This window comes from Littorina saxatilis, linkage group LG16 (genome assembly GCF_037325665.1).
Source record: "Littorina saxatilis isolate snail1 linkage group LG16, US_GU_Lsax_2.0, whole genome shotgun sequence".
Classification (NCBI taxonomy): Eukaryota; Metazoa; Mollusca; class Gastropoda; order Littorinimorpha; family Littorinidae; genus Littorina; species Littorina saxatilis.
In genome coordinates this window covers 27727566-27752565 of record NC_090260.1, presented here as the reverse complement: position 1 = coordinate 27752565, position 25000 = coordinate 27727566, and the positions used below count along the sequence as shown (strand labels likewise).

General features: G+C 42.4%; 1 long non-coding RNA gene and 1 other non-coding gene across 2 annotated transcripts in view; both read right to left on the bottom strand.

Moving 5' to 3' along the window:
• LOC138950740 (uncharacterized) overlaps positions 1-25000 on the bottom strand; it is a 238231-nt gene that overhangs the window by 106400 nt on the left and 106831 nt on the right. The gene's annotated exons all lie outside the window — the stretch shown is intronic.
• Trnar-ucu (transfer RNA arginine (anticodon UCU)) lies at positions 1677-1749 on the bottom strand. The gene has a single exon. It is a non-coding gene; the product is annotated as a tRNA-Arg (tRNA).

Sequence of the window (25000 nt, the reverse complement as noted above, 5' to 3'; positions counted from 1 at the left end):
TGACACTCGGGCTACCTTTGATGTATCCCCCCCTGCCTCTCGCAGTTCACCGTTATCAAAGCTGTGCAAAACAGATAAAATGTTAAGTGCACTTTCAACCGTCATTTCCTGCTTTTTGATTCTGAAGAGAATGACCCGAGGGGTTGGAGTTTGATTGCTCTGAAAATGGTTAATCGTTGAGGTAACGATTACTGATTTTCACGGCATAGCGATTAGTGCGTTGCAGAAGACTTCAGATAATCTCTTTCAGCACATTGTGACTGACTATTAGGGTTTAACGTCCTCTTAGACCAACTGGTCTATATTGGGACAGGTATTGGTAATACGCTGAAGATATGGTGTGATACTTTGATTCGAACAAGCCCGCTGTGGCTGTCTTCTTCAACACACCAGCATTGGGTTTGTCTCGTCAAAGTATCGAGATACGATCATGATAATCAGAGACGAGAGATGATGCATAATAATAATAATAATAATAATAATAATAATAATAATAATAATACGAATATTTATAACGCGCACATATCTCACCAACAGGCGACTCAAGGCGCACATACACTCATTCACACACACGGAGACTTAAAGTCACTAACACACACTAATGCATGCGTGTCTTCGTGTTTTCCAAGCCCTGAGACTTTCGCTGTGAACGTGGGATTTTTTTTGTGCGCATGTGTGCACACGGGGGTGTTCGGACACCGAAGAGAGTCTGCACAAAGTTGACTCCGAAAAATAAATCTCTCGCCGAACGTGGGGATCGAACCCACGCTGATAGCGACCAACTGGCTACAAAGCCAGCACATTGTCAAGAGAGAACTCGACCAAAGTCCGAAAGTCTGCCAGGCGAACAGCACTTTACTGACCCCAGAATGACCATGAAGCCAGTTACACAATGCTGTCAGTGTCATCGGATTAAGCGCCACGGACAAAAGCAGCTGGATGACCCGCAACGGCGAGTGCAGCTCTTCCATTGTTATATTAATAGACAGCGGTAGTTTCCCCAAGGATCACACCTCTTCCTGGACGGACTCCAGTGACCACAATAGTGCGTCAATAGGAGCTGGTTACATCACGTGATTAAGGCCAGACTCTACGACGCGCTGATGGTACATGTATGCAACAAAAGCTATCGACTGATTTCATAAAAAAGAAAACCTATACATAAAATGACAACAGCTTTATAACCTAAACACCTAATTTAACAAAAAAACTAAAAATAAATGGAAGCTTGTTATATATATGTATCACGTTCAGGTCAGCCACCGCCTACGTGTTGATCGAGTACGCTGGAACCCTGTGTTACGGCCTACAGAAATCTTAAAAAAAAAAAAAAAAAATCAGGTCTTAAAAATAAGTGAGTGAGAGTTACATCCCTTTCAGACCAGACAGGGGAACGTGTTGATTGAATTCGGTGGAGCCTCCAGAAATCTTTAAAAAAAAAGTAAATTTTAAGGGGCTTATTGTCCGTCAGGTCTTAATTGCCTATATTGGACATGAATTGGTTTATACGATTCGAGTTTTTACGCCCTCACGGCTTTTGATGTATGCGTGTTTAGGTGGTATCAGCCATCTGCACTTATGGTAGAATGACCAAGATCTTTAACGTGCCATTGTGGTGACACGGGGGTGGGAGATGGATACCGTCTCTGGGTCTGCACATAAAGTTGACCCGTGTCCGTCCCGGCCCGGATTCGAACCAGCGACCTTTCGATCAGAAGTCCAGAGCTCTACCACCTGAGCCACCCGGCCCTTTCAGAAATCTGAGAAAATTAGGTCTTCAAATAAGGAAGTGAGAGGACCGGACACTTTCAGACCGGGCAGGTCGACGTGTTGATCGAATACGGTGGAACCCCCTTGTTAAGACCTCCAGAAATCTGAAAAAATCAGGTCTTAAACATTAGGGAGTGAGAGTTACATCACTTTTAGACCGGGCAGGTCGACGTGTTGATCGAGTACGGTGGAACTCCAATGTTCAAGACCTCCAGAAATCTGAAAAAATCAGGTCTTACACATGAGAGAATCTAAAAATGGAGGTAGATTTAAAGAGGTTGTGAAAAGAACATTTATAAAAGCACGGTCTTAAAAGGTTGAAGTCTTCGTTTGCGAGGGGGTGGTTGGGTCTTTGGTTTAAACAAAATGTTATTCAGAATTTCTTCGCATGAACAGTTCAAAACATACAGCTAGGACACGCACTCAAGCAAATGCTTATATCACGTGACCAGAACCATACTAAATTACACACATTTTCGTAATGGTGGACATAGCAACAATAAACCAGAAGAACAAATTGAAAGAATGGGGATGGGGAAACTAAATAGGAACAGAAGAATCGACAGAAGAGAAAAAAAAGGGAGGGGGAGGGGGGAGAAAGTACAAACAACCACAAGGAGAGACTAGGACGAAAGCGCATAGGAAGAGAACATCAAGTCTAAGACATGCAACATGTAAATTCAAGTAAATGTAACATTTTTTTGATGGAAGGCAGTAATTCGTTAAAATATAAAATACGAGACAAACAATAACAATCATTACTTATACGCTGCTTATGTAATCAAATACGATAACACAGAGAGAGTCTGGGTCATTGAGGAGGGGTTGCACAATACAGCAACAGCAATCGATGGAGGAAGACTTAACCTGGGACAAAGGGGGCTTCGCGACTGACCCCGGGCTGTTTGCAGCCTCCTGATTATTGCATTAGCACGCTTCCCCTTGGGATCAGTGTTCCGCACGTACTCAACACAGCTACCATTGTGTAGGACAAGAATAACACGTACCGTACAAAGAAAATGTCATAACAGCTTCTCATGGGTCCATGTATTTCTAGTACGTATTTCGGCTTTTAGTCCGGTCTGTATTTCTCAACCGATGTGCAAAAGGTTTGTCTGCAGTGTTCGTAAAGAATGAACACTGTCATGGGCACACATGGACGCAGGGACGCGCAGTTAGGGAAGCCCTGAAGGGTCATAAACATTCTTTATTTGGTGTTTAACGTCGTTTTCAACCGTTCAAGGTTATATCGCGACGGGGATCCGGAAAGGGGGGAGAGGGGATAGAGCCACTTGTTAATTGTTTCTTGTTCACAAAAGCACTAATCAAAAAATTGCTCCAGGGGCTTGCAACGAAGTACAATATATGACCTTACTGGGAGAATGCAAGTTTCGAGTACAAAGGACTTAACATTTCTTACATACTTCTTGACTAAAATCTTTACAAACATTGACTATATTCTATACAAGAAACACTTAACAAGGGTAAAAGGAGAAACAGAATCCGTTAGTCGCCTCTTACGACATGCTGGGGAGCATCGGGTAAATTCTTCCCCCTAACCCTCGGGGGGTGATCATAAACACAAAACACATGAGTGTGCTGGGGAAGCGTAGTCATTTTTTTCTGTGACCATCTGCAAAAGGCGTTAAAGCTGCTTCATCAGTTCATGTTCACAGTGGGAAATGTTTGATAAATTGATTTTGCAGATTGATATGAGTGTCATGAACTTACGTTAATAATTTAGCTGTTTAAAAAACAAGTCTCGCTCTGCACAGAGAACAGCCATGCAGTGGAATGTTGGTATATGTTTATGTGTCCAAGCTTCATAAAAAACACATCGAACCATTTGTGCACATGACAGTGTTCATTCTTTACGAACACTGCAGACAAACCTTTTGGAAATCGGTTGAGAAATACAGACTGGAGAAACGTTTTTAAGCGCTAGTTAGTATTCTTTTCAAGGGTATAGCCTTTTGGCCATATAACGAAGGTAATTTTCACATCGATTCTTCCGTCTGTGCGTGCTCTTGTTCCGCGTAAAGTCTAGAACTGAGGGGTCATGCCTCTTGCAGAGCTCTCTAGTTATAATAATATCATTGGAAAACTGGCACTTGCGTGATGGTTATTTTGTTCTGGACTTATTTTCCTCTGTCTTAATCGGCCCCGCATAGCAAAATAAAAGACGTTAAAAAAACCACTCTTGTCTAAATCTGTTTTTGCTGAATCATATATATTTTACATATCGGAGCGTAAAAAAAAAATCAATTAAAAAAACCACAAAAAAGTTATAAAAAACAAGAAATTCCTCTGAGGTAGGAACAACACCCCCGTCAAAGGGAAATAACCTTCTCAGTTGGTGGCAGTGACTGAGTGAGAATGGTTATTTCCCTTTGACCATTAAGATGTCCCTCTATAAGTCCTTGTATAATTTTAATCCACCAATAACTCCCTAACCGTGTGTTTGACTGGTCCCAATTTTTGTAAGGACCGTCTCAGGAATGTATAGAACCTGTTCACCAAGTTTGGTGACGATCGGTCCGTGCATTCTTGAGATCTATATGCGAACACAAACACACACACAAACAAACAAACAAACAAACAAACAAACACATCGACCGAAACCTATACACACCCCTATACCGGGGGTGTAAAAAATCCCAAGAGTGTTGAGGTTATGGAATGTTTGATAGACAAAACGAGACATTCACAAGAAGAACCTCGATCTGTGTATGTTAAAAGAGGACGAACAAGATACACCGTAGACAAATAATAATAATGCCGTGATGAAGATGGCATTACAGATGTCCAGCTGTAGTCTACATTGTACTGTAAACTTCACAGCGGCCTTATCGGCTTCCTCGAGTGACGTCACAGCAAGGCTAACGCTGCGGCGTCTTTTCTTGTGCTGACAGAGTTGTCGGTCGCGGATTTTGAGTCGTTTCGGCCTGCCAACTGCTTCGTTTTTTTGCGGATTGTGAGAACTAGCAGAAAGTTTCACGCATTTTAATGGTTTCAAACTAATGATGAAAGTGTCTTCTTCTGGACCAAATCAACAGTCTTTAGTTGAATCAACTCGGAAAACTCTTAAACGCGTTTTTGCACGCGACTCCGCGCATTTTTGAGACCAGGCAACCCTTTAAATAAGAACAAACACCATTACACACAAGAGGGATGCTATCATTCTTTCTTTCTTTCTTTCTTTCTTTCTTTATTTGGTGTTTTACGTCAGGGATGCTATCAAGAAAGTCAAGAAGAAGTTGAAATGACAGTGTTCCCCAACTGAAAAAAAAAAAAAAATCAAATTAAAAGATTTAAAGATCGATAGATCGTGGTTCTAGTTATTTTTCTCGTTTTTTCATGTAAACGTTACTTATTCTATTTGGTTTGGATTTTTGTTAGGCCAAAAAAAATAGTCTGTTTACGGTATCCCGACCGACCCTATTTTTTATTTTTTTTTATTATTTGTTTTTTAAAACCATATTTTTAAGTTATTTTGCAAATTTTTTTTTTTTTTCCAAATGCCAAAAAAAAGTCTAGGGTCGCGCGAAAAAAATAGGGTCGGTCGGGATACCGTAAACAGACTATTTTTTTTGTGGCCTTAGCAACAAACGTTAGCATTCTTATCTACTTAGGATCTGACTTTGCTGTTGCTCTTTATTTTTGTTTGTTTGGATTTGTTTGTGAATATTTTTTCTGCTTTAGTCTTTTTTCAATTGTATCCCAAAATATGCTCTCTTAACAGGATCCCTTTTAGAACGTGTTTTTGTTTTGAGTTATAAAATCTGTTCTGCTTGTTAATATGAGAAAGCGCTCTTTTTGTTCACGTTCCTGTCGTTGTTATTAGTTTTGTCGTACGCCTCCTCTCTGACTTGAACACAAATATTGACTTGACTCTTGTATCTATACTCGTATAATGTCCTAATTTGTCAATTTTCTTGTTGGTGTGTGTGTGTGTGTGTGTGTGTGTGTGTGTGTGTGTGTGTGTGTGTGTGTGTGTGTGCGCGCGAACGTGCGTGTGTGTGTGTTTTACATTTCAGTTTGTGTTTTTATCTTGGAGAAAAACAACATTCAGTATGAAGTTACAATCTGTGTTGCCTGTGTGTGTGTGTGTTGCTCTATGATTAGGGCTAGTATGGTTGTTTTTTCTTTTGTTGGTGGTGTCATTACATTGGAGTGCGTATATTTTCAACGCGGAATGATCGATAGTGTTTGTTTCGAGCTGTTTGTTTCCCTTTCTGTCGTGTCCCATTTTGTCTCTTTCGTTCCTTTTTTTGTAACACTTTTTGCCTCGGGCCTTTGACGGATTATATGTCATTTACGTGTTTGTATTTGCTGATATTTTTGTTGTTGTTGTTGGAGAGAGAGAGAGAGAGAGAGAGAGAGAGAGAGAGAGAGAGAGAGAGAGAGAGAGAGAGAGAGAGAGAGAGAGAGAGAGAGAGAGAGAGAGAGAGAGAGAGAGAGAGAGAGAGAGAGAGAGAGAGAGAAGAGAGAGAGAGAGAGAGAGAGAGAGAGAGAGAGAGAGAGAGAGAGAGAGAGAGAGAGAGAGAGAGAGAGAGAGAGAGAGAAGGGAGGGAGGGAGGCCTGTCATTTCATTTTCGAATCATTCAAATCTGCACTCAAGACATTCCTTTTTTTCCAAATAATCCATGCATTCTACACTGCCCACCCCCATCCCACACTGAATAACTGTACATATTTAATGGTTGATGGTGTGTGTGTGTGTTAATGACTTTAAGTCTCCGTGTGTGTGAATGAGTGTATGTGCGCCTTGGGTCGCCTGTTGGTGAGACATGTGCGCGTTACAAATTAATATTCGTATTATTATCATTATTATATGAGTGTGCATGAGTTGTTAATGCGAAAGAATGTTTATGAGTGCGCCTTGAGTCGCCTTGTGGTGAGATTTGTGCGCGTTATAAATTCTCGTATTATTATTATTATTATTATCTTGGAAATAAACAACAGTCGCAATTTCTCGCAGATTTTTTGATTCGACGATCACAGGAAATTACTCGCTCAGAACAAACCCATTTCTGAAACCTGATCCATATGAGTGTTTTCCAGACGAGAGGCAATCAGGTTTCTGCGCAGTGCCAATTCGAATAGTACACGTTGTGGTAAAACTTCACGTTCATTCCTTAAATCTAAACCGTCTTGTAAACTGGCACATATCTGCCTAGGCGTTTATTATGGGTGCTTCTCAAAATGTACTAGCCAGAGAACATGTTTTACTCGCCGATTCCATCAACTTTACTCACATTTGGTGAATAGAGGAACTTTTCTACTCGCCAGTTACATGTTTCTATAATTATACTCGCCACTTTCAGGGCTGCACACACACACACACACACACACACACACACACACACACACACACACACACACACACACACACACACACGCGCGCGCACGCAAAAAAATAAAATAAAATAAATAAATACACACAAAAAAGAAGTAAATACATGCAAGATAAAATAAAATAAAAACATACAAACAAACGAACAAAATCAAATTCCGCTCTGCACATGTAGCAGGCATGATGTTGATTTGTGGTATGTGAACAAGTGGACGCGTGCTCCTTGTCCCTTGTTAACAAGCCTGGTCAAACCGGCTGTGGTTCTAGACGAAGAGGAACGGTACCTGTTACCAGACTTGAGTTTGCTTTACAGAACAGAAAGGAAAATGATAAGAGAAACAAGTAGCGTAAGGCGTAATTACTACATTTAGTCAAGCTGTGGAACTCACATAATGAAACTGAACGTAGTCCGCCGCTAGTGCAAAAGGCAGTGAAAGTGACGAGCCTGTTTGGCGCGGTAGCGCTTGTGCTGTGCTTCATAGCACGCTTTACTGTACCTCTCTTCGTTTTAACTTTCTGAGCGTGTTTTAAATCCAAACATATCATATCTATATGTTTTTGGAATCAGGAACCGACAAGGAATAAGATGAAATAGTTTTTAAAACGATTTCGGAAATTTGATTTTATTCATTATTTTTATATTTTTAATTTTCAGAGGTTGTTGTTAATCCGAATATAATATATTTATATGTTTTTGGAATCAGAACATGATAAAGAATAAAATAAAAGTAATGTTGGATCATTTTATAAAAAAAAAATTAATTACAATTTTCAGATTTTTAATGACCAAAGTCATTAATTAATTTTTAAGCCTCCATGCTGAAATGCAATACTGAAGTCCGGCCTTCGTCGAAGACTGTTTGGCCAAAATTTCAATCAATTTCATTTAAAATTGAGGGTGTGACAGTGCTGCCTCAACTTTTACAAAAAGCCGGATATGACGTCATCAAAGGTATTTATCGAAAAAAAAGGAAAAAAACGTCCGGGGATATCATTCCCAGGAACTCTCATGTCAAATTTCATAAAGATCGGTCCAGTAGTTTGGTCTGAATCGCTCTACACACACAGACAGACAGACAGACACACACACACACACACACACACACACACACACACACACACACACACACACACACACACACACACACACATACACCACAACCCTCGTCTCGATTCCCCCCTCTACGTTAAAACATTTAGTCAAAACCTGACTAAATGTAAAAACGATATGTAATCCAGGAAATCTATAAATCGTTCTTCATCAGACGGGGGAAATGGACTCTATTGATTTTGATTAAACATCCGATGACGAACGCCTCGTTTTTAATCCAGACGGCTCGAACAGGAATAATGGTGCAACGATAAAGAGATTGCTTTGAAACGAAGCTTGTGTGTGTGTGTGTGTGTGTGTGTGTGTGTGTGTGCGTGTGCGTGTGTGTGTGCTTTGGAGTTTGCAATGTTTTTGAAAATATTTGGCTTGGATATTGAACGCAAAAACTCAACATGTAATTGTGCGCTTCTACCACTTTGTCCGCTCAGACGGTTTGTCGACAGCATGCACATAGTGTGTTTGTCTTTGCTGCCAAATACCATCGACAACATTCTGTTGTCTGTCTCAGACTGTCTGTCAATCTGTCTCTCTCTGTCTCTGTCTCTGTCTCTGTCTCTGTCTCTCTCTCTCTCTAGAGGGAGAGAGAGGAGAGGAGGAGGGGAGAGAGAGAGAGAGGGGGAGAGAGAGAGAGAAGTCGGAAGTCGGAAGTCGGAAGTCGGAAATTTTATTTGTTAGGCCTCCGGCCCATAACAAGACTGGTGACACATTATACAAGCGAACAATGGTTAAAATAAGCAGAAGAAGCAACATTATGGACCTGCATCTTGCAACTGAGCATTTTCCAGAGAATCAGTGCGAAATCGTAGTGCTTTGTAAATATACGTTGCTAACTGTCTTACCACTTGGTCATTTGTTGAGGATAGTAATTGGCACATTCTAAACATGGATGGGTTCCGATAATACTTTGAGGCTATTAATTCAACTCTGATCTCATTATATGCGGGACAAACAAGTAAAAAATGTACTTCCGTCTCCAGTGTATCATCTGAGCACAAAGGGCAAAATCTGTCTACGTTATTCACATTGGGTTTATACTGTAAATAGTGGTTATTTAAGGGTGACATACCAAATCTGAAACGTGCTAACATTCTTCTCAAATGAACATTTCTTATCTGATACAAATAACCACTCATACACAAGGACTGCTTAAATAACGAATACACATTATAAAAAACGTGTGATTCAAGGGAACTATGCCAATCCTGTCTAAAGCAATCGACAAGTCTTTGGCGAAATTCTCTTACAAACGTGGAAATATCACCAACACCTTGTGCTTCCCACACTTCACCAAATCCATACTTGTACAAAACATTACGAACGTTACAAGCCCATGTCGTGTAATTTTGCCTTTGTATAGACAGTAGCATATTATACACTTTCTTGGGGTACCTGTTGCCATCCATCCGAGTTAATCGAAGCCAAAACTTCATACACTTTATGTACGTTACCACAAACAGAGGATAACGTCCTGTTTCACCGTAAACTATATGCCTTGGTGACTTCGGATGGACACCGACAAACCTTTTAATGGCAGACAAATGTACTCTTTCAACAATTTGTTGATCAGCAGAGAGTCCCCAGACCTCCGAACCGTACGTCAAGATCGGTTGTATTTGACTGTCAAACAGTTTAAAAAATGTATCAGGAGAATATTCCCCAATACTCCAAAGAAGTTTGAGGATAGCTGATACTCCCTTTCTCGCGCGATCAGCAAGGTCGTTTAGAGTGTGGGAAAAAGAGATTCTTGTGGACATATAGACTCCTAAATATTTATACATGTTTACAACTTTCACTTCACTATCACCAAAGAACCATTTTTCTCGTAATGCTAGATGACCACCGTTTCTAAACACAACTATGTTCGATTTAGCCATATTTACGACTACCTGAAGCTTCTTTGAGGTGGTCAATAAAACATTTAGCTGGTTTTGCAAACCGATGACACTATCAGAGATTAAAACCACATCATCCGCAAACAACAAAATCAATAATTCGACTAAATCCGGTGACAATTGAATACCGTGTCTTCCATTTGCCATGATGTCTTTGGTTAATTCGTTAATAAACAATGAGAACAAAATCGGTGAGCAGTTTTCACCCTGTTTTAGGCCGACTGGACACATGAATACATCTGAAAGTTCACCTCCTGCTCGAACACACGTTTTCACTGTCGTATACATACTTTTAAGGGCTAAAACAATCTTTCCACACATGCCATTCTGATCCAGTACTTTCCATAGTTTATCCCTGTGAACAGAGTCAAACGCTTTCCGAAAATCTATAAAGGCTGCATACAGTTTTCTATGTCTCAACAACTGTTTCTGTACGGTTCCAAACAGTGTAAATATGTGATCTACTGTAGAGTGATCTTGGCGAAAACCAGCTTGCTCCTCCCCAACAACTTCGTTCTCTTCTATCCAATCAGAAATACGTTTATTCAAAATAAAACTATATAATTTGCTGCATACATTCAACAACGAAACACCTCTATAATTATCCGGTGAATCAATATCTCCTTTCTTATGAATTGGGTGCAAAATCGAGTGTGACCATTCATCGGGAAACAAACCGTTGTCAAATAAATGATTAAAAAAATTGGTCAAAAAAGGCAAAAGTATATCAATACCATTCTTATAAAACTCGTTAATCAACCCATCTGGGCCAGCTGCCTTTCCATTTTTTAGCGCCCGGGCTGCACGCATTACCTCATCATGTGTGATCAATTGGTTTAAAGAGTCACAATTTCTCAGCTCTCCTTGCTCAAAACTTTGATCACCTTCATTACCTGGGGTATTTGTTTCCGCAGGTGGTACGGTACCAAAAACATCACGAAAATGCTCATACCACTGTTCCATCGATATGTTGCATTGTCCACCAAGAGATGGTCGCACTGAACGGACTGTTTCCCAAAACTTTTTAGGGTCCTTTAAATTTGCATGCAATGACTCAACCACAGAATCTTTATATAATTCCTTTTTTTGCCTCAACAACTCTTTATATTCTCTGCGCTTCTGAGAATACTGCAATCTGTCTTCATCTTCGTCCGAATGGCTAGCCCTGCGAAGGAGTTGCCAAACAACTTGACGGCTCTGCCTACATTCAAGATCAAACCAAATTCTTCTTTTTTCTGAGCCGACAAATATAACCTTTCTCATGCATTCTCCAGCATAAAACAAACTTTCATTAAACTTTGCAAGCGACTGGTTGACATCAATATCAATGAGCACCGTTGCTTCTTCAATAATACCTTTAACATGGTCGCTCTGCATGTGACAGTGAAACTCTGCACATTTCTCTTCGTTCCATTGGTATTTCGAACAAGAATATTGTTTACCATGGGTTTTGGGGTAACACACGCCATTCTTAGTGGCAATAAACAATTCCACCAATAAATGTTTGGTCTCAACCATGGGCACAACTTTTAAATGTTCGCAAAGTGAACGTAATTTTTGAGAAACAATAAAATAATCAATAACGCTGCTGCCACTTTGTGATATGTATGTGAAATTTCCAGGGAAGCCTGCTTTCTGTAATCCATTCAGAATCACTAAACCAAATTCTTCGCAAATGTTAAGAAGGTATCGGCCAAACGCATTCACAACTTTGTCCATGGAAACTCTCGGCATCTTAAGGTCATCAATGTCACTGACGCGGGCAGTAATGTCGGAAAGATCAGCAATCGGGTCTGTGTTTTTAACGTTCAGAGATGCAGTTCTTGAGTTCAAATCACCACAAATTATCATTGGCAGATCTCCACATTCCCTCACAGCTTCTAAAAGACTATCTTCAAGAAGTGAAACACCATTATATATATCTGTCTCTTCGTAATATGGGGCTGATTCTGGTGGGAGATAAGCACCGATTAGCAAACAGTCAGTGTCGATCCCCAAGACATGGTGAGACAACTTCAACACAATAATATTATCCGTTTCTATCTCAATCTGCTTAATGTACTTACACAACTCCTTTCTCACTAGAAACATAATTCCCCCCGATCGCCGCGCATGAATACTGTCTGACACTTTTACAGCTGGGGATGGGAAAATTACATGGGATTGACACTGTAATAACGAGTTCGGTACCAGTTCACTAAATGTTTCCGTGAAAAGGAGAATGTCGTACTTTAACAAGGTTGTGATATCTGTATCTCTCAAAAAGTTCCAGATGCCTTCGACATTAAGCGTAGCCAACGATAACGTTGTTTTAGAGTGTGTGGTGGTAGCATTAGCGCAAGGCACATCAGGGATGTGAGTGCGCTGTGTGGGTTCCTGGCATACCTGAGATGCTGATGGATGTGCGGAGGGGCCTCGGCCTAACCCCTACCTGCGTTTGCCGTTCCAGTTGTCCAGTAGAGTCTGCTGGCGGGAGGAGGGAGGGGCAGAGGTCTGGGACCGGTTCCTGGTCTGCATAGGGGTCGTCTGCTCTCTGGACTGCTGGGCGCTGTGGTTCCTGCCCCTGCCCCTCCCTCTACTCCCACTGCTTCCACCGGAAGCAATAGCAGAAGCTTCGTAGTGAGGAGAAGAGATGGGGGTACCTCGGCCCATTCCTCGGAGAGGCGGCAGACTCCCGGGGCTGCCCGTGTTGCTCAGAGGTGGCACGCTGGTCGTTGAAGCAGCAGTTTCCCCCTCTTGGTGATGCCCGGCGTCAGACAGCCCAGCTTCCGACACAGCGTCCTCCATCTTGTCGTCGCCTATGGTGCTGATGTCGTCATCGTCGTCGTCTTCGTCTTTATGCACAGTGGGCGGGGCGTCGTCCGAGCGGCGCGACGTTGCTGCCATGGTCGCATACGATGCCCGGTTTTGTCTTGCGTCGCTCCTCGTTTCCTTGGGATAATCCATGGGGTGCTCGTGGTTGTGTAGGGGTGGGAACTGGGAGTTTCGGGGACGGTTTCGGGCGAACTGAGAATGGGACTGGGAAGTGTAAGTGTTTTCGTTTGAATCACGATAATAGTGTCTCCTTTCTTCCACAACCAACTTCCCTCTGGCAAAGTAAGCATGCTTTCCTTGCTCCCTCCAGTAAGAAATGGTGTCCCTCTGGTGCTGGGTCAGGTCTGTTGCCACACGCAAACCATCGTCGTTCTTCATCCTGTTCTTTCCCTCTTTGTCCTTCATGACGATCATCGCATCCTTCCATGACTGGAACTTGATGATAACTGGCCTGGGACGCCCCGTGATGCTTGGAGAGGGACCTAGGCGATGGGCTTTTTCAATGTCCGATTCATCCCAATTCTTGTGAGGAAAATATCTCTGCAATATGTCAATCACTCTTATTGCACATCTGTCATAGTTTTCTCCACCTTCTTCCCTGAGTCCAAGCAACTTTACATTAGAGCGCCTTGAGAATCTGTCTTGCCTCTCAATTTCTTCCTCTACTTTCTGCATGCGACTGTTCATAAAACCATGCTCATTTTCCAGCGCCTGTACTCGTTGTTCGTTTCGGCGAGCCACTGTTTCAATTGCTGAGAGTTGCCCTTTAATCCCAACAAGCTGCTGTTGTAGCTGACTGTTACCTTGACTAATGCTGAGCTCAACACTGTCGAATTTGTTTGCAAGTTGTTGGTTTAGTTGCACTGTGGTCGTTTTCATCATTTCTGTCAGAGCTGTAAACTGTCTCTCAATAGTAGTTGTTTGATCTTCCATTTTAGCTTCCATGTTTTGGACAGCCAGTTCCACGGCACTGGGAGGGCCTGGGTTTGACTCAATATCACCACAAAGTAACAAGAGAAATCTCCCATTAGGGGAAGGGTGAGAGGAAAGCAGAATGTTGTTTGACATGTCACTGACCGACCGGGTAGCGAAAGACGACATCGCGAAGTCAAGGCGGTAGTCTTTTCTTTGCACAGCACAAAACAAAGCAGAGTCAAATGACAGTGAGTTGGGAGTATCATAAATGCAGTACCTTGTTGTGAAAATGTCCTCACAAAACATCATATGCACACAGTATGGAGCACAGAAGAGCAACACCGCTGACAGCGTAATCCAGGTGAAAAACACAGCGATCTCTCTGCCACTGTACACATAGTCCACTGTCGCGTCACTTGCACGGGCTTTTCGTAGGGCTTTTGTCACCTTTTTTGCAACAAACACACCAATACTGCACTGAATCTTCCTATTGCACATCGGTAAGCTTCTATGCCAATTGCCATGGTTGCAAAAGCTTAAGAAACTGTCTAATTAATCAAATGAAAGCAAATTATTCGAGACAAGAAATTTTCGTGTCAAGCCGCGCTGAGCTCGTGTTCACCAGTCCGAGAGAGAGAGAGAGAGAGAGAGAGAGAGAGAGAGAGAGAGAGAGAGAGAGAGAGAGAGAGAGAGAGAGAGAGAGAGAGAGAGAGAGAGAGAGAGAGAGAGACAGAGACAGAGAGAGAGAGAGACAGAGATTGCACAACTGCGCATTGTGTCAACATGCACGATTGTGTCAACATTCACGATTTTCTGTGAGAAACAGCCATTAAGATGAGGATGAAGCCGGGCCATAGGCCGAACATCCTGTGTGACGGCGGTAGGGGCTTGGACCTGTCAGCGTTAGGGCAAAACAAAGGAGAAAAATAGTCGCTGGACAGGATATGCTTATTGATTCCTGGGCTGAAATGCACGAAGCGAAAGTGGGTGCCACCCAAACGGGAGAGAACACAGCGCGGAGCCTGATTCGTTGAAATCACAACAAATCTCAATCTCAACCCATCCAACACCGCAGCTGGCTCACACCGGGCTGGGAACTTTCTCGTGCACCACAGACCTGCTTCCCAAAGACCCTCTTTGACTGGGATGGTTTGTTATTCAAAGGGTGACGGTGTGGGATATAGTGTGGAGGAGAATCGGTTTTGTTTTGAGGTGTGTGTGAGTGAGTGTGTGTGTGTGTGTGAGTGTGTGTGTGTGTGTGTATGTGTGTGTGTGAGTGTGTGTGAGTGTGTGTGTGTGAGTGAGTGAGTGTGTGTGTGAGTGTGAGTGAGTGTGTGTGTGTGTGTGTGAGTGTGTGTGAGACCCCCCGCGGGTAAGGGGGAAGAATTTACCCGATGCTCCCCAGCATGTCGTAAGAGGCGACTAACGGATTCTGTTTCTCCTTTTACCCTTGTTAAGTGTTTATTGTATAGAATATAGTCAATGTTTGTAAAGATTTTAGTCAAGCAGTATGTAAGAAATGTTAAGTCCTTTGTACTGGAAACTTGCATTCTCCCAGTAAGGTAATATATTGTACTACGTTGCAAGCCCCTGGAGCAATTTTTTGATAAGTGCTTTTGTGAACAAGAAACAATTAACAAGTGGCTCTATCCCATCGCCCCCCCCCCCCCCTTTTCCCCGTCGCGATATAACCTTCGTGGTTGAAAACGACGTTAAACACCAAATAAAGAAACAAAGTGTGTGTGTGTGAGTGTGTGTGGGGGGATGATGCGGAGGTGTGCGGACAAAGTTGAGAGAGAGAGAGAGAGAGAGAGAGAGAGAGAGAGAGAGAGAGAGAGAGAGAGAGAGAGAGAGAGAGAGAGAGAGAGAGAGAGAGAGAGAGAGAGAGAGAGAGAGAGAGAGAGAGAGAGAGAGAGAGAGAGAGAGAGAGAGAGAGAGAGAGAGAGAGAGAGAGAGAGAGAGAGAGAGAGAGAGAGAGAGAGAGAGAGAGAGAGAGAGAGAGAGAGAGAGAGAGAGCATCCCCAGTGAAGATTAAGCTCTTGAAAATAAGAATTAAGTACAGTGTCATTCTCAATAATACAAAAAAAAGTCGATACCGATATGTTTTTATTCCTCCACAGCAGAACGCAGCTATTTCGAAATAATGTGCTTCTCTGTTACAGCAGTGTCAAACCTTTCCGCCCCCAATTCCAGGAGCTGTCACTCAATTGATTTAGAAACTTACGTCCACCTACATCAGGTAATTTCCCAACGATAGACCCTAATACTGATAAATTGCCTGCAAGAGAAAACTAAGTGGCTGTGAGCGATAGAGTTCAGCAGAAAATTAGTGCGGAGTGACGGAGTAAAGAGGATAAGAGGAAGTGCTCCTGAGCTTGGCCTGTCGAAGATACATTAAGGGTTTTTCTGACACGCGTATTGGAGAAGACGTCGATCTCTGAGGTTAAAGGCACTGTCCTTCATGTGAAAACATCTAAGATCTGGCCAGTCTTTTACAGGCACTTAGATACGTCGATCACTTAAAGGTACTGTTCTTCCCTTGTGAGCAGTTTGGCCCACCGCTTCAGATCGAACAAGGAAGGCTTTTACAGGCGCTTGGAGACGTCGATCGCTTAAAGCTGCTGTTCTTCCCTTGAACTGACAAAGTTTGGCTCACTGCTTCAAATCGAGCAAGGCTTTACAGGCGCTTAGAGAGAACGCCACTCACTTAAAGTCACTGTCCTTCCCTTGAAAAAAGTTTGGCTCACCGCTTCAGATCTGGCTAGGCTCTAACACTAGTCATGGCCATCCATTCACTTGGACACATACCAAACTTCCACGGTCAGATTGCTTCCTGTGTACAATGGACCAGGTTTTTAAAAAATTTTTTTTTTTTTTTTTAACCAAACATTAACATCTTGTCTGCTTTCAGTGCAGTGTGAGACATTTTTTTATGATTGAATTAATTTCGCACATTGCAACTGGTCTCCCGTTAAGAGATACGTTCATAAAAAATGTCCGCGCTGCACAGAGAAAGCCCCCATGTTGTTGATTTTGGTATGACCAAGTGGTGGGATGGCTTTAACCTTCGCCCGACTTCGTTATTGACTACACGCGGAAGACATCGTGGGGCCGTACGGCCCCATACTTCTCAAAGAAGGGAAAACATGCATAGGCAGAAATCGTGGGGCCAAGAAGGGAAAGCGGCATGCATACCCCTCCGCAGACTTCGTGGGGCCATGCGGCCCCACTCTCTAAACAGAATATATGACTTTTGGTTTCTCTTTAGCTAGTGTTTTCTTAATTAGTTTTCAATGAAATGTAATGATCTATTTGGACATAACAGATGTTTAAGTGGTTGAGGCATTTCTAAAAGCTCATTAACAAATTTGGAATCGTTCCAGAAATATTTGCAATTAAACACCCACGATGTCGGGCGAATGTTATACTGTGTTAAATCCTAGCAACATTTGAGATAGTAAGCGGAAACATTTTCACGGGAGGAACGGAGCCTTTACGGGTTTTTTTGTCGCGCTCAGAGAGGACTAGACGTCAATCACTTAGGGAGACGCTTTCAGGGAAGACGAGGAATAAATTCGCCGTAGCGACGTACGGCGGAGGTAAAGTGCCTGTCTGATGCGCCGTTGTCATGTGCAACCACGGAGTTCTCAGACGTTGGAGATTTGGGGCGAGACTTGTTGGAAACTAGCGCATGGCTGGCGTCTGCGGGGGGCGAGTTTGGATGTGACTTTTTCACTAGTGTGGTGATGGTTGGATTGAGTTACTCGACAGCCAGATGTCTTTTGAATTACCTTATAGTTTTGGGCATAAATGATAACTGCGAAGAATTGGGGGGTGACCTGTTGGGAACTAGTGCATGGCTGGCGTCTGCCGGGGGGGGGATGGGGGGATGGGGGGGATGGGGGGGGGGGTTTGAATGTGACTTTTACCAGAATCGTTTGGTGATGGTTGGCTTGAGTGACTCGACAGTCACCACTCTTGATAACCTCTAGTTTTGGCAAGATAATGAACACGTTTTAGAATTATTGGTTCAGGTGGTAGTGGTTTTGAAAAGACTTAAACTACTGTCTACTATTACTACTACTGCTGCTGCTGCCAATATTTCCCCGAACATCCCAGACGTTGGGACCTTATAGAGATCTATTGGGGACTAGCGCATGACTTGGTTCTATGGGGAGCGAGTTTGGATGTGACTTTCACCAGAATCGTGTGCTGATGGTTGGCTTGAGTTAGTCGACAGCCAGCGGTCAGTTGATTAACTTTTAGTTTGGGCAGTAATGATAACTGCGATGAATTGTTTCGATTTCGAACCCGTTTCAGGATAACTGGAACAAGTGGTAGTAGTGGTTTTAAAAAGACTTCAAATACAGTCTATTATTATCACTGCTGTTGCTGCCACGAACATCACAGACGTGGGTATCTTTTGGAGATCTATTGAGGACTAGCGCATGACTGGGGTCTAAAGCGTGCGAGGTTGGATGGGATTGTACCCACATCGTTTGGTAATGATTGCCTTGCGTTACACAACAGCCAGCATTTCTGGCCACCTTTAATTTTGGCTTGAACGATAAATGCGATAAAGGGTTAATATAGGGGACACGTTTCAGGATTACTGGACTAGGTGGTCCTGGTTTTGAAAGGACTTACAATAGAGTCTATTATAACTGCTTCTGCTGCCAATACTACCACGCACATCCCAGAAGTGGGATCTTATGGAGATCTATTGGGGACTAGCGCATGGCTGGAGTTTACGGGTACCGACTTTGGATGTGACCAGACCAAAATCGTTTGGTAATGGTTGGCTTAAGATACCCGACAGCCATCATTTGTGGTCACTTTACTTTCTGTCTGGAACGATAAAATCGATAAAGGGTTAATAATTATATGGAACACGTTTCAGGATGACTGGACTAAGTGGTAGTGGTTTCGAAAAGGCTTACGATACAGTCTATTATTACTACTGCTGCTGCCAATGCTGCCATGAACATCCCAGACGTTGGGATCTTATGGAGATCTATTGGGGACTAGCGCATGGCTTGGGTCTACGGGGACCGAGTTTGGATGTGCCCAGACCAAAATCGTTTGGTAATGGCTGTATTGAGCACTTCTGATACCTTTAGTTTTAGCTTGAACGATATATGGAACACGTTTCAGGATGACTGGACTAAGTGGTACTTGTTTCGAAAAGGCTTCGATACAGTCTATTATTACTGCTGCTGCCAATGCTGCCATGGACATCCCAGACGTGGGGTTGATATTCGGATTCTGTATAGTTTAAACCAAACTATAGAAAAACACCAGTGTCGTTTTCAAAACACAAACGCCTTTGGGGGTGATATTGATTCACGTACTGGAAATGTGTCTTCGGCAGAATGCTCGAAATGTGCTTGAAACCTCAAAACCATAGGGTTATTTTGGTCCCCAGTTGATCACGTGGATCTTATTACTTAGAAACTTGCAGAACATGATTTCGAAATTGCCATCTGTTGCCCAGGAGAATAGAGAACGTCCTTACATTCGTTCAGCACTATGTTGCAATTATTCTCGGATCGTTCAGCTCTGTGTTACGATTATTCTCAGATGGTTCAGATCTGTGGTACGATTGTTCTCAGATTTGGCAGAATGTGTCTGGTTAGATTAGCTATTCACAGAAAAGCCTAAAGTATGAATGGCTCTGTTCCGGAACGGTGAGCTGGAAATTAATCTATTATACATAACAGACGATATTACTGTGTCCGTAAAAATTGCTTCAGGAAAAAGCACCAGTAACCCTCTTCCGAACAAGTTCAATAATTGCGCGATCAAATGATGCATAAGTTATTCATTTTTAGCTGTGCCGATTAGGCCAAAAAAAAAATAGGTCTGTTTACGGTAACCCGACCGACCCTATTTTTTTCGCGCGACCCTAGACTTTTTTTTGGCATTTGGGGAAAAAAAAGAAGAAAAAAAAAATCTTGTTTTTTTTGCAAAATAACGTAAAAATATGGTTTTTTGGAGAGAAAAAATTTTTTAAAAAAATCCCGACCTACCGACCCTATTTTTTTGGCCTATGTTACCGTAAACAGACCTATTTTTTTTGTGGCCTTAGCATGAATTGATCATGTCTGTGTTGAAAAAGTCTTCTTTTTGTAGCGCTCAGTTAGCGTCATCAGTCTTTGTCCAAGTGGTCCGAGGATTGATTGAATCATGTGACGAAATTTAACTACATTCAGTCGAACAAAGAACCGCACTACACGGGGAAGATAAAATTGCCTTTACAGGAAAATCAGTGGCATGGAAACGTATGTTACGGAAACTTGATTGAATGATGGCTGTTATTCAAATAGCTTTTGTGTGAATACCGTACGTGTGAAGAGTGAATTTGTCTTGCGAACGCAGCTGAAACGAGAAGAAATTCCCTTCATCGAATGTGATTTAGGAAAGTTAAAATCTCGTGACTTAATATATCACATGATCTGATTATCAATACAAGCGCTGCCTGTTTTGTTGTAATTTATCACAATTTAGTTGTGCTCTAGCACTAGAATCTAAAATGATTAACTTTTTTTTTTTTTTTTTTACCTTGAAGACTGGCAAGACTATCCCATTGCGGCTTTCACAGTCAGATGGAATTATTTATTTTGCAAAGATAAACTTCCCTTGACTATTTATTTTGGTTCAGAACTCAGAAAATGTAGCGTACATGCCAACTGACCCGTTACATCTCTACTGGAATTTTAATTAGTAAAGTTACCTGCCAGAATAGGAGACTGATCGTGTGTTAGTGTAATCCATTCAATTTTCATTTTCGCGTTTTTCCGGTGTCATTCTGCAAACAACCTTTTCAGTGTGAGAGAGTATCACGAGTCTTGCTAACACTATTGACTGGTGCATTTTGTAACAAATAGACTGCTTGCTGTGCAGAATGAAGGACAAACAAACAAAGCAGGAACAACGAAACTTCAATAAACAACCCGTTGTACAATTGAAGGTTAAGAAAACTAGTTCGCAACTCTAGCGTGCTATAGAGGAAATGCGAGTAATCCAAAAGTTGATGATAACAGGTCTGTTGGAATGAAGGCAGTTTCAAATCAATGAACGGCCCCCAAAACGTGGAGTTGGACTATTTGTGACCTTGCATTTTTAAGCCAGCATTGTGTAAACTTGAAGGTTGAGAGAAACATTTCGCAACTCTAGCGTGCTATAGAGAAAAGGAGAGTAATCCAATAGTTGAGGATAACATGTCTGGTTAGTGTTGAAATAAAGGCAGATTCAAAATAATGAACGGCCCTAATGAACATTTATAAGTTTATCTTGTTGTGCTCCCTTAATTACAACTTTCAATTACGGCTTTGTATTTATGCAACTGAATAAAAAAACCTGTTTAAACCAACGGCCCTAAAAAGACGGAGTATGACTATTAGTGACGTTGCGTTTTTTAAGCCAGCATTGCGTAAAATTGAAGGTTGAGAGAACCATTTCGCAACTCTAGCGTGCGGGGGGAAAGGCGAGTTATCCAAAAGTTGAGGATAACAGATCTGGGTAGTGTCGGCATGAAGGCAGACACTGGTTGGCTTGTTTCACGTGCAATAACTCCCCGTCTTGAGAGCCACTGACCTCAGTTGAAATTGTTCGGACACCCCCCGCGGGTTAGGGGGAAGAATTTACCCGATGCTCCCCAGCATGTCGTAAGAGGCGACTAACGGATTCTGTTTCTCCGTTTCTTGTATAGAATATAGTCCATGTTTGTAAAGATTTTAGTCAAGCAGTATGTAAGAAATGTTAAGTCCTTTGTACTGGAAACTTGCATTCTCCCAGTAAGGTAATATATTGTACTACGTTGCGAGCCCCTGGAGCAATTTTTTGATGAGTGCTTTTGTGAACAAGAAACAATTGACAAGTGGCTCTATCCCATCTCCCCCCTTTCCCCGTCGCGATATAACTTTGAACGGTTGAAAACGACGTTAAACACCAAATAAAGAAAGAAAGAATTGTTCGGACAGCTGGGGGTGTTTCTTCCTTCCGTCCAGGTCCGAGGTAAGTGAATGGTAAGGCGATTACGTCAGTCAGCAGCGCATTCTGACTTCTTTTACCTAACAGTCACATCTGGTCAGTAATCTTGCTAATGGCGGAGTCACACCAAGACAACGCACGGCCAGCGCACTGAAAATGAATCATAAAATGGAAAATAATGATCAGTGCGTCGTTGTGTGACCGCGGTTTTGTAGAAGCACATTTTTGTGCATGCTCAAAAAATCCCAACGCACACAGCGAATGACAACGAATGCGTAGCGTTGGTTTAGCGCGCTCGACGAACGAGTAACGCATATTGACGCACACCCAGCGAACGAAACATTTTCGCGATATTTTCAGTGCGCTGGCCGTGCGTCGTCTTGGTGTGACTCCGCCATTAGTTTCACATTAATGAACAGCATCGAAAAATGCAGTTTGACTTTTTGTGACGTTACATTTTTAAGCCAGCATGGTGTTGTATGCAATGACTTAGTTGATATTTTGCGGATAGCTGGATGTTTTTTCCTTCCGTCCAGTTCCGAGGTAAATAGTAAGGCGATTACGTCAGTCAGCAGAGCATTCTGACTTCTTTCGGCTATCGGTCCTATCTGGTCAGTAATCTTGCTTAGTTTCGACTTAATGAACGGCCTCGAAAAGATGCACTTTGACTATTAGTGACTCCCCCGATATCGGCGTATGCTGGCTGAATTGCGGGATTAAAACGGTAATACACGTAATAATAATAATAATAATATGGGAGATTTATAGAGCGCTTTACATTCTCAAAGCGCTTTACAATGACAAACATACATAATACATACAAAGCAAAGCAAAAGCATGTGCAGCAGCATTCATCACACAAGTGAACAACGAAACTCAAACACTACATCAATACAATCTGCAAGCATACTAACACAGGCAAAACATTCAAACATTCAAACACCTGATTCAAAAATGCACCATGTTGAAATAAAATTAATCAAAATACTGGGTGAAGAAGTGTGTTTTAAGGTTTGATTTGAAGGAACAGAATGTTTGGCAGTGTCGGATAGAGTAAGGGAGAGAGTTCCACGCAACGGCAGCAGAGTGGGAGAAGGCTCTCTGGCCGTGCTGTTTGCGACTAAAAGAAGATAGACTGAATATTCTAGTGTCTACAGAGGAGCGGAGGGATCGTGAGGGTGTATAGAGTGTGAACAGGTCAGACAGGTAGGATGGGGCTGAGCCAGATATTATTTTGTAGCAGATACAGCAGCACTTATATTGGATTCTCAGCTCTGCAGGGAGCCAATGAATCCACTCGTGCAAAAACAATGAATCCACTCGTGCAAAAACATGAGTGAAAGTGGGGGTTTCAGCCCATGAACAACGAAAGAGAAGAAGACTATTTGTGTCGTTACATGTTTACGCCAGCATTCTGTTGTACACGCCTGCGGCAGTTGCTGCTCGAAATGAGATAAGAAATCGAAATGAATAAAACACATTATATAGACGTCCGATATATTACAGATATGGCGGATGACGATTGTCTGGACCGTTCTTGAATGGTAGTGTGGTTGTTGAAAACAAAGCAGCTGCATCAAAAGGGAGCTTTGCATTTGTATACAACAGTGTTTAAAAAAAAAACGTGTTTGAGTGGTGGGGGGCTGAAATAACACGTTGAGCTAAACTGATCTGGCGTTCATACGAAGCGACCGACAGACAGATAGCGATAGGGCAGGATAGTTCAAATGTATTGGTCCCTCCAACATATTTGGACTTTGAATTCCAATCTTTTAACATCTGACTGTCTGGCATCCTGACAGCCACGTATTGCCACTGACAGCATTGCCAATAGCATTACGGGAGACACTTTGCATGTAATAGCATCAGCTGAACATATATCGGCCGTTCCAATAAATCGCTTTGGTGAGACTTTGCTTTTCCCTTCTGTGACTTGTTTCTGGCATCCTGACAGCTACTTATTGCCACTGACAGCAATGCCGATAACATTGTGGAAGAAACTGTCCATATTATAGCATCACCTCTACGTTTCGTCCTTTGCAATAAATCGCTTTGGTGAGACGTTCTCTTTTTGTGACTTGTGACTTTTTTTTTTTTTTGGGGGGGGGGGGGGGGGGGGGGGGGGGCATCCTGGCAGCAGCCGCGAAATCGCAACTGACAGCAGTGCCAATGGCATGTGGGAAGAAACTGTCCATATTATAACACCAGCTTAACGTTTCTTCATCCTTCCCAATAACTCGCTTTGGTGAGACGTCCCCTTCCTGTGACTTGTGACTCTTTTTTTCTTCTTCTTTTATTTTTCCCGCAGTGGGGCACTGCGGTTATGAAATTAAAGGCCCCTCCTGTTTTTGGAACCGCAGGAGCTTTCTAGTTTGCTGTTAGGTAGATTTTTGGTTCCTCTTTCCTGTCATGCTCTCTTTTTCTTCATGCATTCTTTTCTTTTTTCTGCCTTCTTGCTCATTCACCTGTATTTTTTTCCAAAAATCTCTTCTCTTGCCGCTTGTCTCGCGATTTATGTATAGTTTAATCTGTTAGTGTTCTGATGTAAGTCCAGCAGTAGATAGGTTAAGCCTATTTTAACATACTGGAAACTGGTAATCTTCCAGTAGGTATTAATTTAGTTTTACTAAAGCCTGCTGGGACACAAGTAATGGGTTAGTGCATTTGTAAACAGGAATCGCTTGACAAGTGGCCCCCTTCATCCCCCCCTTCCTCGTCCTGATATGGCTCTGCGTAGTCGGCTGGACGTTAAGCAACAAATAAACAAACAAACAAACAAATTCTTTTATTTTGCATCCTGGCAGCAGCCGCGAAATCGCAACTGACAGCATTGCCAATACCATGGGCGAAGAAACTGTCCATATTATAGCACCATCTTAACGTTTTGTCCCTTCCAATAAATCGCTATGGTGAGACTTTGCTTTCTTGGGCCCTTATTGCATCGAGATAATTGACAGCGTCTGGTGGAATCTGGTAACGTGGAAACTAGCCAAGCGACTTAAGGGAGGGTGGAAACGGTCAGAATATGTCATCCCTTCTCGAGGTGTGTTGCTAAATGGTTATTTGTCGTGGTAAGGCTGATATAGATCCGTGCTTTGAAATAGGTCTCTTGGGTTTGCGGCATCGAACTCGAACTGAGAGAATCCCAAA